The following is a 16779-nucleotide window of genomic DNA, read 5'->3' as shown; positions in this document are numbered from 1 at the left end:
CTTTTATTTCTGTTGTAGGCTATAGATTCCTTTAGGTATATCCACAGGAATGGCATAACTGGGATATGTAGTAGTCATAATCGTATCTGTTTTAGAAAACTGCACAGTGATTTCAGAGTTATTGCACTCCCACCTGTAGTCAACTGGGGCTCTTCTTTACTCCAATCTTCATTTCTGAAGAAGTTTAGATAGTTTTTGTTACAGTTACTGAGTCTTTTCAAATTCTCAGACGTATTTTTATATAATACACATGCTCTAGTTTGGTTAAATGACCTAAGTGACAGGAAGAGTTATTTCTTAAAAGGGAACTGATAGAAATTTCTCTTCTGTTCTATACTGTCTCACAATTGTGATCCATTAAGTAGAATGAAAAACATGTACTATCGAAGGAATTTCTCTGAACATTCTAGAAATACCTCTATAGTACACTTCATCACCATTGTTGGATAGACACCCAAAATGTACTACTTGGCATTTTTTGGAAAAGTGCTAAAATATTTTGATATCTCAACATTTAAAGTTATTCTCTACTCTGATCTATCAGTCTCTGAAATTCTTTATTAGGGCATATTGTAAATATTTATTAGGATTTCAGTTACCCGTCTAGAGAAATATGTTTTCATAAGACATCAAGAATTTCTTCTTGTTAATAAAATTTCAATTGTGTGATATCACTTTAGGTTTACATGTTGTTATGCTTCTTGGAATTTTCTGATGGTTAAAGATACTTCACCGTTACTGTAAGACACATCCACGAAAACAATATAAGTCTGAATAAAACTATGGATATGAGATGATCTTCATTTTAAACTACTTAATATATCCTACATACACACTTAGACTATGCTAATTATGTAACCATGTAAGTAGAAGCCAAGTCTCCTTTAAATCTCAACATCTCTTCAGGTAACCAGCAAGAGGACAAATATTCTAAGAAGGCAGTAGGATCCTGCTCTTCTCTCCAGGTCTTATTACAAACCTTGTGAAGTTTGTATGATTTGCATAAGTACTTCTTTTTTCTAGTGGTCCTGCCTCCTAGAGTATTATGAGAAGATCTTCTCAGAGCTGGGTCATGATCCCCACAAATTCTGGGAAAACTTGAAGATGGTATCTACACCTCAGTTCTTTGGACTTCTGCTTTTCTGGATTTCAGGTATGACTGCTTGCACATGGTAATAAAGTGGAGATAATATTTAAATATGATGTTTTTGCTTTATTCAGAAGCCAGCAGCACATGGTATTTGACTTCCCATTTAAATAAATTAATACAATGATTGTGTTTTTATTTTTTCAAGAAGTTTAGAAGTGACTTTCATATTCAGTGTTGTGTCCTACTAATATTTTTCTGTCTTTTCAGCCTCCAGATGTGACATCTTGCTGACTCAGACTCCACCCACACTTTCTGTGTCTCAAGGAGATAGAGTCTCTATTTCTGCAGGGCCAGCCAAGGTATTAGCTAGGGCCTAAATTGGTATCAACAAAAATCACATGAGTCTATGACACTTCTCATCAAGTATGCTTCCGAGTCCATTTCTGGGATCCCCTCCAGGTTCAGTGGCAGTGGATCAGGGACAGATTTCACTCTCAGTATCAACAGTGTAGAGACTAAAAATATTGGAATGTATTACTGTCAACAAAGTTGACCATAGCATAAACCACCATGAAAGCAGAAGTGTGAGCAGAACAGAGAAGCTTCAGCTGTTTCTGGTGGTACATCAACCCTCTTCCAAGTGTTTCACAGATGCAGCCAAGTGTTTACAAAATTATGTGGATTGAAGAAGACTGGAAGTCTCCCTTGTCTCTGAATTCTCTTCAATCTATTTCCACACTAGAATACACAGCCTACAGTTGTCCTTGTATAATCAGACAATATTCTTTCACTGTACTGCAACCAGAAAAAATCTCATCCTAGATGGAGTGAAGAAATTATTGATCATTCTATACCCTTAAAATTATTGGAAATTCAGATGTAGCATTGTCTGAAATCAATAGCATATAGTTTACTCCTGTTGCAACAAAGACTACAGAGCTCAGCTTCAGAGATTCATGACTCTGTTGCAAAATTCACTATGCACATTTTATAGTAAGTGAACCACGTGTGAAGTTAAAGTATTTTTCATATTTACGGATTTATATAAATTGTCCAATAGCATTTGGTAAAAAGTTGCAAAATTTTTGATGAAATATTTGGTTATTACTGAACAGAACAAAAAATGAAAGAGAATGAAACATCAAAACTATGTTTATCAAGTGAAGTTTCCATAAATTTCTGGATTATTTTAAATCATTCTAAGTTCAAAATAATAACAAAATAAAGTTGTTTTTTTACTAACATTGGAATAGTAGATTATATCCTAGCATTTTGAATCACTTTTGCCTCCACAAAATTTTATGGAAATAGATGAAGCTGTAAGTATAGCATTTTATTTGAAAAACATTAGTGAAATATTTTTATGTGCTTGGACAAAGGACATAAAAATGAAAATAACCATGATTATAATTTTTGCTAAGTATGAAAATAAATCTAGCATAGCTCTTGTTGATTTAACACGTAAAGAATATTGTCAAAAGATTCTTGAAGCCTTAGATAAGAGGACTTTTATTAAGTATAGTATAGTGCTTATCAGTAAAAAGATAGTTTTGTAAAAGTGATTAAGAATTTAAAATTTGCTTGAGTGTGTTAGTTATGTGTCTAAACACTGCATTAGGGTTTTGGAGACCAGAGTATCTCCATAAGTTCATGTCATTCTGGTTTAGATAATAAGATCTATGCCAGCCATGAATACATAGTGAGACCCTGTATCAAACAAAGACAAATTTGGATACTGTCTCTGTACCCTCTGGTTGATCTGGCTAAGGATTTATCTATCTTGTTTATTTTCTTATTTAAAAATATGAGATACAGAGCTAAACAAAGAATTCTCAAATGAGGAATATTGAATGGCCATGAAGTCAGGCGGTGGTGGCTTATGCCTGTAATCCCAGCAATCTGGGAGGCAGAGGCAGGTGGATTTCTGAGTTTGAGTCCAGCCTGGTCTACAGGGTGAGTTCCAGGACAGCCAGGGTTAAACAGAGAAACCCTTTCTCGAAAAAATAAACCCAACCTTCCCCCCCCCAAAAAAAAGAATGGCCATGGAGCACTTAAAGAAATTTTCAAAATCCATAGTCATTATGGAATTGCAAATCAAAACAACCCTAAGATTTTGCCTCACACCAGTCAAAATGACTAAGATCAAAATCTCAGATGACAGATGATTCTCACAAGAACGTGGAGAAAGAGGAAACTTCCTTCGTTTTTGGTGGGATTGCAAGCTAGGAAGGACATCCAATCTGGAAATCAGTTTGGTTGTTCCTCAGAAAATTGGACATAGTACTGCCTGAGGACCGAGCTTCCTGGGCATATACCCAAAAGGAGTTCCAACATATAACAAGAATACATGCTCCACTATGCTCATAGTTTTATTCATAATAGACTTTTATTTATAATAGCCAGAAGCTACAAACAATCCAGATGTCCTTCAGTAGAGGAATGGATACAGAAAATGTAAATTTACACAATAGAACACTACTCACCCATTGAAAGCAATTGCTTCATGAAAATCTTAGGCAAATGGATGGAGCTAGAAAATATCATTCTGAATGAGGTTACCAGTAAAAGAAAGAACACACATGGTTTGTATACACTGATAAGTGGATTTTAGTCCAAAAGCTCAGAATACCCAAGGTACAATTCACAGACCACATGAAGCTCACGAAGAAGGAAGGCCACAGTGTGCATCCCTCAGTCCTACTTAGAAGGGGGATTAAGATAATCAAGGGAGGTAGAGGGTGGGAGGGACTTTGGAGGTAGAGAAAAGGGAGCATGTGAAAAGGAGGATCAGGATCAGGTATGGGAGGAAACTGAGTTGTTACACAGAGGGTCAGGAATTTGAAGAGAAATGTGTAGCAATGGGGAATAGGGAACTGATTATATCCACCTGCAAATCTCAGATGCAAGGAAAGCAAGAGGCTTCCAGGACCCAATGGGGATGAGATTAGCAGAAATGCCTAACATAGAGGAGGGAGAATCAATAGAGATCATATCCAGAGTTTAGGCAAGTCCCCGATTTGGGTGAGGGGGCCACCCACTCATCTCCAAATTTTTAACCCAGATTGTCTCTTGTTAAAAGGAAATACAGGACAAGGAGTGGAGCAGAGTCTTAAGGAAAGGCCATCTAGAGAATGTCCAACCTGGGGATACATCCCATATACAGAAACCAAACCCAGGCATTATTGTTGATGCCAAGAAATGTTTGCTGACAGGAACCTCTTTTTGCTGTCTCCTGAGAGACTCGGCCTGAGCCTGACAAATACAGAGGCAAATGCTCTTACCCAACTATTGGACTGAGCAAGGGGTCCCCAATGGAGGATTTAGAAAAAGAACAGAATGATCTGAAGAGGTTTGCAACCCCATAGGAAAAACAACAATATTAACCAACCAGAACCCCAGAGCTCCCAGGGACTAAACCACCAAACAAAGAACAAACCTGGAGGGACCCATGGCTCCAGCTTCATATATATCTGAGGATAATATTGTGTGGCATCAATGGGAAGAGAGATCCTTGGTCCTGTGAAGGCTCGATGTCCCATTGTAGGGGGATGCCAGGCCATTGAGGCAGGAGTGGTATGTGGGTCGGCCAGCACACTCATAAAAGAGGAGGCGAGATGGAATAGGTGGCTTGTAGAGGGGAAACCAGGAAAAGGGATAAAATTTGAAATTTAAATATATAAATTATCCAATAAAAAGAGGAAAAGAAAAAATGGAAACTTAAAAAAAAGACAAACAGAAGAAAAAAAACAAACTTTTGCTTGGTCAGTTTATTTTCTTACCTAATTCAAAATGTAAAAATAACCCCCCTCTGTCTCTCTCTCTCTCTCTCTCTCTCTCTCTCTCTCTCTCTCTCTCTCTCTGTATGTGTGTGTGTGTGTGTGTGGTGTATGCGTGTGTATGTGTGTGTGTGTGTGTGGTGTATGTGTGTGTGTGTATGTGTGTGTTTGATGTCTGTGTGAGATGGAGAGTCAACAATAGTTACGCTTGAAGAAACAAGGGGATTGATGGTAACTTCCTGATCTGTCATTCTTCATTTTTAAATTTTGAGAGCATGTCTTCTGTTAAAAGTATAATTTTACCATTACCTAGAACAGTTCAGAAGAGGTATACTTTGCTTTATTTTTCTTCATACTCAGGTGTTGGAGTTATAGACAGATGTGATTGAACCTTGATTTAATGTGAATGTTGAGAATTTAAATTGAGTTCCATTTTTTTTCTCATGAAAAATATTTCACAGAGAAATCTCCCTTTCCTTGAAAATAATTTGTTAAAAATAAAAATGATATTCTTTGTCCTCAGTATGATTCCTTTTATGTTAATTGCCATGGGAAGTATAATAAAATTTATTTATTTAATGCCTAGATTCCTGTTCATGCATTAATCAGTGAAGTATTTCTTACATTGTAGGAATTGTGAATACTTTCTAAACATTGCATTATAGATTCTTTTCACCTTTCACAATTTTTTCTGTATGTTTATATTTGGAGAGAATATATACTTCAATAATACATTTGATCTTATATTTAAGAATGTGTTTTAAGATGTAAAGTTTTGTGTTTGATTCTATAGTTATGTAAACTCATGAATTTTATATATCTTGTATATTTTATTCATCCAATTCTTCACCATGTAACTTTTGAATAAATCTTAAAAGGTAGTTCCATTATTATTTAAATAGAATCTAACACCTAAATGCTTTTCTTGGTTTTAACTCAGGTTCATATGAAGCAGTTGCTTTGAACTTATACTGAGTGTATAGAATCATACATTGCTTTGAACTTGCCATCAACATCTTTCTGTAATTCCCCTTTTGTGTAAATTTTTATCTGTGCAAGAATTTTATACAGTACTTCTGTCCAAGAAGGCATAAAAAGGCCGAGATAAAAAATAAATATGTGGTTGTTGGGGCTCTATCAATTTATATATATATATATATATATATATATATATGTGTGTGTGTGTGTGTGTGTGTGTGTGTGTGTATGTATGTATACATATATATATATATATATTTCTGTGTGTATATATATATACATGTAAATATGTATATATGTATATGTGTATGTATATATAAGTGTATATATGTTTATGTGTATATATGTTTGTCTATATGTATGTATGTTTGTACAGTTGTGAAATTGATGAAACAGATGGTTGGGCATTGCCAAATGTGTGTATGTGTGTGTTCATGTATTCCTATGTGTGTATGCATGCCTTTCTCTTCATCTTTTAATGTTTCTCTGGCTCATGAAGAGTTAAGTTAAATGGGAAAGAGCCCATATAATTATGTTTCTTTTCCTAATCACTTACTGCTATCATCAGGAATCATTTGTCAGAATCTATCAGCTCAGAACCCCAGAAGTGTAAGAATGTTACTAGCCAGGGGTCATCAGCCCCCTCTTCTGCCTATTTGTACTCCACCTCAGTAAATGAATGTGACTCTGGCAGTGGGTGATCAAGATATCTTATATTTATGTCCAGATTCTGAATTTCATTATAAATCATAAATTCTTGTCCTACTGGCCTGAAAGTATAGTCCATTTCACACTGATTGTGTCAAAGAAATAGAGCTAAGAAGAAGGTAGCTTGTAATTAATAGATTTGGCATTATCTGATGAAAGGGACTTGGGAGATTTTTTAAGTTCTCTGATTGTATTATTCGGAACAAGCTCTATTTTAGATGGAAGATTAGCCTTGAAAGTATGCACTGACACTATAGCTAAGTACAGCAACATGTGTTCATAGGAAAAGTTATTGTTAATGTCTTTGGCAATTTTAAATTGAGAAAATGGTTTTCAATATATTGTGATTATAGTTTCTTTTTGTATAACTCCTCACACATCCTTCTTACATCTACATCTTCTCAACTCCTGAGTATTTTTTATTTACTGTCTCTTTGGAAAACAAAGAGACAAATAAGAAAACTACAACACCAGAATATGCTGTGAGAAATCAGAATAACATGCATACACACAAAACCCTCAAACCATAAGAACAGAAACCATAATATACAAGAAAAAGACCAGTAAGGCCAAATGTATAAGACTAACAATTTCAGTTACCTAGATGGAACATTAGATGGAACATTAGCTTTGAAAGCCTTTATTGACCAAGTAGTTAAGCCAATTATCAAGCTGTAACATGACAAAATATTGATAATGTCTTCTTCTAGTTTTTAATTGAAAAAAAATTCATACAACATATTATTATCCTGATTTTTTTCTCAAAAATATATTTCCCGGTACATCCCACCTTCTTATTCACCCAAATCTATGTCCTTACTTCTGTATTTCTCTCTTTCAAAAGAAAACAGGCAAATAACAAAAGAATTAAAAATAACAATAAACGAACACACATAGTCACATACACACACAAAACACAAAAAACACTATAATAAAATATATAATAAACAGGCTAAAAACTAGAAGGACAAGCAAGCCTAAATAAGACATATGAGACAAAAAAATAAAGAATATGAAAAAATTCCTGCTAATGACCACATGTGCTGGTCAATTGTGTACTTCTGAGACCTTTACTAATAATCTTCATCTGGGGTCTAGATCTTCAATTTGCCTTTAACAGAGTAATAGGTCTGTCGTTAATGGTCAAAACTGTATTATCCTATTGTCTCTTATGAACTTCTGACATTGAGCAGTTCTATAGAAAAACATGTAAGAAAATATACGTTTATTGAAGAACATTATTCCAGAATTCTACAACAGCATTCACATAAAATGAAGCTTCTTAGAAATTTAACCTAGGGGCTAGAGAGATGGCTTAGCAGTTAAGAGAACTGACTGCTTTTACAGAGGTCCTGAGTTAATTCCCAGAAACCTTGTCGTCATTCACCACCATGAGTAATGGTATCCAATGCCCGTGCCCAGTATTTCTGAAGACAGCTACAGTGTACTCATTTAAATAAAACAAATAAATCCTTAAAAAAATAAACTTCACCTTGGAATCTTCCTTCCATGACCAGGAAGCTATTCCCATATTAAGATAAAAGGGAAGCTTTAAATTTTTAATGATATTAATGCAATTTAACCATTTTTGTTCACTGTGTGACTTTATGAAACATTTTGGTTGTTCATAATACTGCCTACTGTCAAGTGTTCTAATCACCATTACTTTCAACATATCTTTATTATTCTAGAGTTTACTAAATCTGGGTCCTTTGTATCTGACAGTGAAAGTCAGAAGATAATTTAGTATCTACAAATATCTGTAATGTCAAAATAAGGCAAATTTTTGAGATCTGATGGGTATACTTTCAAAATTGGGAAAATCATATTTTCAAGAACAAAATAATATAATTTTATTTCTCGATGGAATCATTTGTGCAAGACTCAGTTTAACCTTTCAGATTTTACTGTGTATTTCACTCTAATTGCTTTTTCCTATGTGGTTACAATGCAAACAAACAAGTGATAATCAGCACCATACATTTTTGGTATAGGTTTCATATGATTCCACATGGTATAGAGAGATTCTCTTCTCTGCTGTATAGTGATTTGTACACTCTGGGTTTGAAAAATAGTGTTTTGTACAATATATTATTATTGACGTGACCTGTCAACAAAAAAATATGGTCTATAGGAGATGATAGAATGGAAAGGGGGCTATTCAGTAGGCAGAAAGTATTCTGAGATAAAGTCAGGTCCAGGGCTTGAAGGGGGGAGCTTCGCCCTGGGAAATGAGGAAGAACAAACACAATAGAGCTGAGAAGAGTTAAGCAGTCACATGGCAGAACTTAAATTAGAATAAATGGCCTGTTAAACAATGGGCTAGCTGGAGAACAGCAAAGATTTTGGCCTAGGACTTTGTAAATATACTTGAGTCCTAGAGTCATTATTTCAGAGAACAGTGGTGTAGAAGAATACTACACCTCAATAACTTTTGAATGATTATTACCACTGTATCTTTTCAACCCATCCATGTTATCTACCACATCTCCTGTGCAAACGTCTTCATATCTGAAAACACAGAGTTAGCTGGATTAGCCAGATGCCTTAGATTCCATCACATCAGTCTCCAATTATCTTTAATACTCTGTATGTTTTCCTTCATTTCAGATATTGGTATTTTGAAGATTATATTCTATTAACTCCTGCTGTGCTCTCACTTTGAACACATAATCATGCAAGCCTGGAGATACCATAAGGAATATATTGGCTAGAAGATAGAGTTCTACCACATAGCCCTAGCATGAATATATGCTGTCTAGGAGACATTAGTCAAAATTAATTTTGTGTCAAAAAGTTGTCCAAAGTGAGAGGCATATCATACAAGACACATGATTTCAATTTGTCCAATCCCTTTGAAATGTTCACTTTGGTCCTTGGTTAAGAAACTGGCATTTTCTGATGCAGGTTTACTCTCTCCCTTTATATGAACACAGATTTATGAAGAAGTCCTTGATATGTTACTATATTTCACTTACTGTTTAAAATATTTGATAAGATAATTCAAAGATGATTATGTTCAATAAATTAGTATGCTGTGCTAATTATTGTGTTATTCAAACTATTCAGTTTTGACCATCTGATATCTCATTCAAATAGGTTTTCATTTGTGATCCTATAATCCCCTCATGCTTGAAGAATTATTTAGTTGATAATTCTAGATTCAGAAATTGATATTCCCTCAAATATGAGTGATTTCTCCTCAATTTGTGGACTTTCAAAATTTTGCATTATTAGACAAATGATTCTATTCGTGATAAAGGAAATTGTTTAGGTATGTGATTCTAGCCACATAAATCCAGATAGAAGTGCACATTCATATTTCTAGTTAAAGGTTGTGAATTTAAATTATAGCTATTTGTAAAACTCCTAGTTTATTTATATATTTATATATTTTCTTTCAATTGCCTTTCTAACATTGATATCAAGGCTCTTATTTTAATTCATTCATTCACAAATTCATTCATTCATTGGATCAAGACTGATGAAAAGGAAATGGAAAGACTGACAGATCCAGAGGATCATGGAGTTTGTTGTGAGAGTAAGTAACAACATAAGCAATATCTATAAAATGTTGACAATTTTGCCAGGGCTTAGGGAAAGTGTTGTAAGTCCTTAATCCCTGTCCTATTCCCCATGCCTCATATCAAATCAAGGAAATTGTTTACATTACTCTTAAAAAACAACTACAAGTAGCTATTTATGTGTAGCAGAATACTGGAAATAGCTGGGCTTCATTACACAGTGAGATAGAGACTTGGAGTTATTTAGTTAAACAAAGCCCACATAAACATGGAGGTAGAACAATACTCAATGATACTTTGGCCAAAGAAGAAATAATAAAATAAATCAAAGACTTTTTAGAATTTAATGAAAATGAAAGCACAACATACCCAAATTTATGGGAAACAATGAAAGCAGTGCTAAGAGGAAAACACATAGCCAAGAGTGCCTCCAAAAAGAATCTTCAGAGAGCATACACTAGCAGCTTAACAGCACACCTGAAAACCCTGGAACAAAAAGAAGCTAATTCACCCAGGAGGAGTAAAAGACAGGAAATCATCAAACTCAGATCTGAAATCAATAAAGTAGAAACAAAGAGAACCGTACAACGAATCAACAAACACAGGAGCTGGTTCTTTGTGAAAATCAACCAGATAGATAAACCCTTAGCCAGACTAATCAAAGGGCACAGAGACAGTATCCAAATTAACAATATTAGAAATGAAAAGGGAGATATAACAACAAAAACAGAGGAAATTCAAAAAATCATCAGATCTTACTTCAAAAGTCTATACACAACACAATTGGAAAATCTAGAGGAAATGGACAGTTTCCTAGACAGATACCAAATACCAAAATTAAATCAGGATCAAATAGATCAACTAAACAGTCCCATAACCACTAAATAAATAAAAGGGGTCATAGAAAGTCTTCCAACCAAAGAAAGCACAGGACCAGATGGTTTTAGTGCAGAATTTTATCAGATCTTCAAAGAAGACCTAACACCAATACACTTCAAATTATTCCCCAAATTCGAAACAGAAGGAACACAACCCAAGTTGGTCTATGAAATCCACAATTAAACACAAACGCTGATACCAAAACGACACAAAGAACCAACAAAAAAGAACTACAGGCCAATATTCCTTGTGAATATCTAAACAAAACATACTCAATAGAATTCTTCCCAATAGAATCCAAGAACACATCAAGACAATTATTCACCATGATCAAGTAGGGTTCATCCCATGGATGCAGGGATTGTCCAATATAGGGAAATCCATCAATGTGATCCACTACATGAAAAAACAGAAAATTTTGCATCCTTTCATGCTAAAAGTCTTGGGGAGGACAGGAATTCAAGGCCAATACCTAAACATAGTAAAAGCAATATACAGTAAACTGGTAGCCAACATTAAACTAAATAGAGAGAAACTTGAAGCAATCCCACTAAAAGCAGGGACAAGGCTGCCCCTCTCTCCATATCTTTTTAATATAGTACTTGAAGTTCTAGCTAGAGCAATTAGAAAACGTAAGGAGGTCAAAGGGATGCAAATTGGAAAGTAAGAATGAAACTATCCCTATTTGCAGATGATATGATTGTATACGTAAGCGACCCAAAAAACTAAACCAGAGAAATCGTACAGCTGATAAACATCTTCAGCAAAGTGGCTGGTTATAAAATCAACTCAAGCAAATTAGTAGCCTTCCTATATGTAAAGGATAAGCAGGCTGAGAAAGAAATTAGGGAAATGACACCCTTCACAATAGTCACAAACAATATAAAGTATCTTGGTGCGACTCTAACCAAACAAGTGAAAGATCTGTATGAGAAGAACTTCAGTTCTCTGAAGAAAGAAATCGAATAAGACCTCAGAAAATGGAAAAATCTTACATGCTAGTGGATTGGCAGGATGAATATAGTTAAAATGCCCATCTTACCAAAAGCAATCTACAGATTGAATGCAATCCCCATCAAAATCCCAACTCAGTTCTTCATAGAGTTAGAAAAATCAATTCTCAAATTCATCTGGAATAACAAAAAACCCAGGATAGCTAAAAATATTCTCAACAGTAAAAGAACTTCCTGGGGAATCAGTGTCTGGGCCCTCAAGCAGTACTACAGAGTAATATTGTTAAAAACATGGTATTGGTACAGTGACAGGCAGATAGATCAAAGAATAGGATTAAAGACCCAGAAATCATCCCACACAGCTATGGTCATTTGATCTTTTACAAAGGAGCTGAAACCATCCAGTGGAAAAAAGATAGTTTTTTGAACAAATTGTGCTGGCTCAGCTGAATGTCAGCTTGACGAAGAATGCGAATTGATCCAATATCTCCTTGTACTAAGCTCAACTCCAAGTGGATCAAGGACCTCCACATAAAACCAGACACACTGAAACTAATAGAAAAGAAACTTGGGAAGACCCTTGAGGATATGGACACAAGGGGAAAAATTCCTGAAGAGAACACCAATGGTTGATGCTCTCAGATAAAGAATTGACAATGGAACCTCATAAAATTACAAAGTTTCTGTAAGGCAAAGGACACTGCCAAGTGGACAAAATGGCAACCAACAAATTGGGAAAGGATCTTCACCAGCCCTACATCCCACAGAGGGCTAATATCGAATATATACAAAGAACTCAAGAAGTTAGACTCCAGAGAGCCTAATAACCCTATTAAAAATGGGGTACAGAGCTAAACAAAGAATTTTCACCTGAAGAACTTCAAATAGCTGAGAAACTCCTTTAAAAATGTTCAACATCATTAGTCATTAGGGAAATGCAAATCAAATCAACCCTGAGATTTCACCTTACACCAGTCAGAATGGATAAGATTAAAAACTCAGGGGACAGTAGGTGTTGGTGAGGATGCGCAGAAAGAGAAACACTCCTCTAATGCTGGTGGGAATGCAAGTTTGTACAACCACTCTGGAAATCAGTCTGGCGGTTCCTCAGAAAACTGGGCATAACACTTCTGGTGGACCCTGAAATACCACTCCTTGGCATATACGCAGAGGATTCCCCAGAATTCAGTAATGACACATGATCCACTATGTTCATAGCAGACCTATTTATAATATCCACAATCTTGAAAGAGCCCAGATGTCCCTAAATGGAGGAATGGATACAGAAAATGTGGTATATTTAAATAAAGGGTGTGTTGTGCCTTCATTTTCATTAAATTCTAAAAAGTCTCTGATTTCTTTCTTTACTTCTTCTTTGGACAAGGTGTTGTTGAGGAGAGTATTGTTCAGCCTCCATGTGTATGTGGGCTTTCTGTTGTTTTTGTTGCTTTTGAAAACCACTCTTACTCCATAGTTATCTGATAGGAGGCATGGGATTAGTTTGATCTTCTTATATTTGTTGAGGTATGTCTTGTTACAAAGTATATGGTTAATTTTGGAGAAGGTACCATGAGATGCTGAGAAAAAGATATATTCTTTTGCTTTAGGGTGAAATTTTCTATAAATATCAGTCAAATCTAATTGGTCCAAAGCTTCAATTAGTTTTACTGTATCCCTGTTTAGTTTCTGTTTTCCTGATCGGTCCATTGAGGAAAGTGGCATGTTGAAGTCACCCACAATTATTGTGTTAGGTGCGATGTGTGCTTTGAATTTTAGTAAAGTTTCTTTTATGAATGAGGGTGCCCTTGTATTTGGAGCATAGATGTTCAGGATTGACCGTTCTTCTTGGTGTATTTTTCCTTTGAGCAGCAAGAAGTGTCCCTCAGTGTCTCTTTTGATGACTTTAGGTTGAAAGTCAATTTTATCTGATATTAGAGTGGCTATTCTGGCTTGTTTGCTGAGACCATTTGCTTGTAAAACTCAGCAATTAAAAACAAATGAATTTATGAAATTCTTAGGCAAAATGTTGGACCAGAAAATATCATCCTAAGTGACATAACCCAATCACAAAAGAACATACTTGGAATACAGTCACCGATAAGTGGATATTAGCTCAGAAACTTTGAATACCCAAGACACAATTCACATATCAAATAACTCCCAAGAAGAAGGAAGGAGAGGTCCCTGGTCCTCAAAAGGCTTGTTCTAGCATTTTAGGGGGATAAAAGTACAGAGAAATAGGAGGGGTTTGATAAGAGAATGGGAGGAGGGAAGAGGGCTTAGGGAGCTTATTGGGAGGGGGGGATCCAGGAAAGGCAGAATCATTTGGAATGTAAACAAAGAATATAGAAAATAAAAATTATAATAAAAAATAAAAAAAATATCAATTATTTGTTTAATATACTGAGGAAGAAGTCTAAGGAAATAGTTTAATGATTATGAACATTGTCTACTTCTCCACTGTTTACTTAATTCACCATTTTTAAAGCTAGATCTTCAAAATCTAACAAATGCTCATTTGACTTTTTAAGATTCTTTGCTCTATACCATTTCCTACCACCACCAAATCTTCACAAGCTTCAAGGAGACACACTTTTCATGGCTCCGTAAAGTACAGTACATATCAAGTATGGAAAGGAATAAATTCATCGTAATGAATTTGAAAGATGTACATTCAGGAGATTCAGACAGGGTATAGTGACAAGATGTGTCCATACAGGTGTTATGATAATTAATGTTCTTTTTGGTTTCTCAGAAGCCATGGAGGAAGGGTTATGGCAACCAAGTTGGTTTTCTAGAGATGTCCCACTATTTTGCATGGTTACCTAGATTGAATATAAACTACAAAAGCATTTGCTCACACCATAGTTATGGAGATTATTAAGTTGTCACAGGACAAAATATTTATATTGTCATCTAGGTTTTAATTGAAAAAATAGTTTCATATAATATATTATGATCATGGCTTTCCTCAAAAATTTCTTTTCAAGTCCTTCTCACCTCCTTACTCACTCAAATCTATGTCCTTTTCTCTCTATTTCTCTTTCAAAAGCAAACAAACAAAACTATGAAAAAGTAACAATAAACACATACATATACATATGCACACACACACACACACGCACACACACACACACACACACACACACACACACACACACGAATAGAAAACTTAATAAATAGGCAAAAGACCAGTAAGACAAACATGCCTCAAGACAGGCAAAAAAATTGAACAAAATGGAAAACTTCCTGTTAAGGACCACATGTGTAGTCCTTTTTATTTCTGATGCCTTTTCTAATAATCTAGATTTGGGGTGTGGTTCTGCCTTTTGCCTTTGACACAGTAGTATGCCTACCCTTAATTGTCAGTACTACATTATTCTGTTGTCTTTCATGAACTTCTCTCATTCAGAACTTCTATAGAAAACCATGTATGAAAATAATAGATTATTTATCAACCTTATTAGAGAAGTCTCCAACAGGTTTTACAAAAAAGGAAGCTCATCAAAAATTTCAACCAGGAATCTTCCTTCCTTCTTCAGTGATATATTCCTATATTAATTTTTATTAAGAAATTTAATATAAATTTTATTAAGATAATTTTTATTATTGTAGAGTTTTTAAATTTGTGGTCTTGTATCTAACAAGGGATGTCTGAGGAGAACAATTTAATATACACAATCATCTGCACTCTCAAGATAAAGCATACTTTTGAGATCTGATGTTTATTCTTTCAAACATTGGGAAAATCATATTCTCAGGAACCAAATATTGTAACAGTGTATTTGTCACTGGAGTCCTTTATGTAAGGCTAAGTTCAATCTTCTATATTGTATTAGTTTGGGTTCTCTAGAGTCACAGAATGTATGAATAGTCTTTATATAGTTAGGGAATTTGTCAATGACTTATAGTCTATAGTCCAACTCCCCAACAATGAACATCAGCAGCTGTGGATGGAAGTCCAAGTCCATCTAGCAGTTTCTCAGTCCCACGAAGCAAGCAGGCAAGGAAGAGTGAGAGAGAATCTTCCTTCTTCCAATGTCCTTATATATCTTCAGCAGAGAGTGTAGCCCAGATTAAAGGCTGTAGGTCTCCAACAGAGGGTGTGGCCCAGATTATTGGCATGTGGGTCTCTAGCAGAGGGTGTGGCCCAGATTAAAGGCATGTGCCTCCATTCCTTTAATCCCAAATGATCTTGAACTCGGAGATCTCCTTGTCTTAGCCACTATGCTTCAAGGTCTCCATGCCAAGATCCAGGTCAGAAATTATATCTCTGAGCCTCCAAATTAGGATCATAGGTGAGCCTTCCAATTCTAGACTGTAGTTCATTCCAGATATAGTCACGTTGACAGCCAGGAATAGCCACTACACATATTTTACTGTGTATTTCCTACTAATTGTTTCATCCTAGGGGACTCCAGTGCAAACCCACAACAGATCATCAGCTTTACACATTTTTTGCTATGGGTTTCACATGACTCCACATTGTATGAAAGATTCTCTTATGTACTGTATTATTTTTGTACAGTTAGCTTTTAGAAAATAACATTTCTGTATAATATTGCTGAGAGGTGTACATCATCTGTCAATAAATAATATCGCCTATAGGAAAGCACAGAATTGAAGGTGGGACATTCGGTCCACAGAAAGGTTTCTGGGATAAAGCCAGGCATAGTGAGGCATCACTCTGGGACATGAAAAACAATAGACACAAGAGAAGTGAGCAGAGCTAAGCAGCCACAATGATTAGAATAAATGGGATTTTGTATTATGAACTAGTTGGAGAATAGCAAAACTTATGGCTTAAGTCTAGGTAAATATATTTGAGTCCAACAGTTATTATTTCTAAGAACAGATCTGTGGGAAGAAAA

This window comes from Apodemus sylvaticus, chromosome 2 (genome assembly GCF_947179515.1).
Source record: "Apodemus sylvaticus chromosome 2, mApoSyl1.1, whole genome shotgun sequence".
NCBI lineage: Eukaryota > Metazoa > Chordata > Mammalia > Rodentia > Muridae > Apodemus > Apodemus sylvaticus.
The sequence above is the reverse complement of the archived record's forward strand: the minus strand, read 5'-3'. Positions refer to the sequence as shown.